This window comes from Galeopterus variegatus, unplaced genomic scaffold, assembly GCF_000696425.1.
Source record: "Galeopterus variegatus unplaced genomic scaffold, G_variegatus-3.0.2 Scaffold1532, whole genome shotgun sequence".
NCBI classification, from domain to species: domain Eukaryota; kingdom Metazoa; phylum Chordata; class Mammalia; order Dermoptera; family Cynocephalidae; genus Galeopterus; species Galeopterus variegatus.
Genome location: NW_007727643.1, coordinates 213939 through 216752, shown reverse-complemented (window position 1 = coordinate 216752; position 2814 = coordinate 213939). Strand labels below are relative to the sequence as shown.

The window sequence follows — 2814 nt, the reverse complement described above, 5'->3', positions numbered from 1 at the left end:
CAGTTCCATCCATGTTGCCACAAATGATAGGATTTTATTTATTTTTTTAATAGGTGAATAGTATTCCATTGTGAATATGAACCACAGTTTCTTTTTCTCCATTCATCCATTGATGTGCATTTAGGTTGATCCCATCTCTTGGCTATCATGAGTAGTGCTGCAATGAACATGGGAGTGCAGGCGTCTTTTCGATATATTGATTTCTTTTCCTTTGGGTCTATACCCAGGAGTGGGATAACTGGGTTGTAAGGTAGATCCATTTTTAGAAAGAATGCTACCAGAGATAAACAGGCAGGTTGCAAAGAACGGAGGTAAAACAGAATGGGGGAAAAATGAGGGACCAATGTTTGAATCTATAATAAGGTATGGTAATCACTGTTTTAAGTATTCCACACTATTACCTTCTGTGCTTTTAGGTACAGAATTAGTTATAACCAAACAAAAGGAATAAATATGAATTTTAGGTTGTGCAGAGAAATCCTCTTGATCCCCAAAACATAAATGTATGTACTGAGAAGCCAAGCTGCACATAATGTAATTTTTTCTGTCTTATCCTTATTAATTGACAGCCAACTGTATGCTTCTTTCCTGAAGGTGACTTTACAATCTCTAGACCCAGACATTTCTCTCCGAAGTGGAGTGAAGGAAGGAGAACTACAAGCTAAAATGTGCTTCACTGGGTGAAGTATTTGGGGGGAAAGATAAGAACGGTGAAATAGAGGAATGGAATCGTGCATACAGAGATTAAGGATGCCTGTTTGGGTCTGGGGAGTGGGGGCTGTGGATGAAGGAAGGAAGTTTCTAGAGGGAAAAGAGACTTCTATGCAGAAGAAAATGAAATTAGCATTGACTCTGAAACGGCTGGGAATGTGACTTTCTAATTTTAAATTATCTTTAACAAGGGCAATGAAAGAGGAAAAGTTGACACTTTGAGAAGTTATGACGAACTTGTCGAGAATACCAATTGACAAAGGCAGGTAAGGGAATACTTGGAAAATCAGAACAAGAGCAGGTCTGAAGGGCACGTTGATCTGCTTCCTAGTGTGTTAAGGGAACTGGTGGGCGTGTTTATTGACTCTTCCAATTAGTTTTAAAGAAACCTGAAGAAATGGACAAAGATGGAGAAAAGGCAACCAGATGTGATTCTGTCTTTCCAGAAGCAGAGAGGCTTATGTCATGCCATATGATCGATGCCAGTCATGGGAGGAGTGCCTGTGTAGAAAAAATGGACTTTCAGCATCCAAAAACAGAGGAAACACGCGTATATTCAGCAAGTCTGAAACCTCTTAAATAAACAGCATTGCTTTTCATTTTCACTTTCCACTTATAAAAACAGCAGATGATGAAAAGGCCCTGTGACAATACAATACAGCATGTACTCCCAGGAACATTAGTGACAGGGATATTATATCCGAAAGGACAGGGAAACTAGGAGGGTGAACTGCCCATAACTCTCAATTGTCCAGGTAATGAAGCATTGGGAAAGCAAAGGCAGATGAAATAATTTGACTATAAAAAATAATTCCTCTTTTAGTCATCTTATTAGTTGACTGATGATGACAAGTGTGAAATTGCCAGAGTTGTGTTTTATAATTTCTGGCACCTGTCACCCACTTTGGATGAGCACATGTGTGCAAAATGTGGGAGCCCGGGGGAATTTCTACAGACCAGGCTGTTAGCATGGAAGTTGTAAAATTTCCCAGTGGGAAGGGTGACAGTCGAAGATAAGTGAGGTTCTGCAGCTTTCTTTGAGGCCCCACAGAGGATCAGCAGGAGGACTGATGCTGCACTGAATGGAAGGGCTCTCGAACATTCTAAAGCTCAATTTTTACTCTTGAGTTTGGGTATGTGATGCTCATTCACAATGCTACCACTGTTCATATTTTATTAGACTAAAGTGGGTTAGAGTCACAAGGGGCCCTATGAATCATCTAGATCAGCCTCCCATTAAACTGACGCTCATAGAGGTCTCGTAATGTGTCTAAGATCATGTTCTTGGTAAGTAGTGGGGCTGTGACTAGAACCCAGGTCTTCTACTTCCTTGTCTGACATTCCTTCCACTGTGTGCTCTGCCAGAATCCTCGAAAGTTCCAGTAATGTACAAGGCCAAGTTCCTGCCCTGCAGGAAAACCACCTGAGGATATTAAGATATGTACACAATTTAATCTAGCATTTGGTAGTGGACATGTATGAAAGCGAGTGCAGATTATTTTGGCTATGCATCAGTAGTTGAACATTGTCAGTAATTGTATTTATTTTTTTTAATCCCACTGGGCACTTTTATTATTAATTAAAAATTTGCTAGTGAGCCTGTGGCTCTGTCAGTAAAGCCATTCTAAAGCATAGTGAAAAACAGTGCCTGAGTTTCAGGTTCTGACTTAGTGAAAAGTAAAATACCGGAGATGGAGTTGAGCATCTTGTACTCGGTGCTTACTGGAGCTAGACCCAGCCAGTGGCACAGTGAGCATGGGTGTCTCCACGGTGGCTGCTTTCCTCAAAGCAGAGGGCTTTAGGCTGTGCCTTATATATAGATGCTCAAGAGCAAGTCTGTGAATGGAATACTACATAGCCATTACAAATCATGTTGCAGCAGAAAAAGTATTTCATAACAGAAGAGTGTTTATGATCTGTTGCTAAGTGAAAAGTAACAGCTTTCACTGCAATGTGCACAGAATGACATCATTTTTGTACATAATTATAGTGTGTGTATATATATGAAATATAATCATATCAACAAATTAACTCAGATCCACATATACCAAAGTGATGAAATGATAAAGCAGTCATCTGTGGGTGGTGAGATTATCTGTGAGT

General features: G+C 40.0%; 1 long non-coding RNA gene across 1 annotated transcript; it reads left to right on the top strand.

Moving 5' to 3' along the window:
• Positions 1-619: 619 nt before the first annotated feature.
• On the top strand, positions 620-1310 carry LOC103594327. Its single transcript, XR_550844.1, has 2 exons — positions 620-977; positions 1158-1310. It is a non-coding gene; the product is annotated as an uncharacterized LOC103594327 (long non-coding RNA).
• Positions 1311-2814: the final 1504 nt, after the last annotated feature.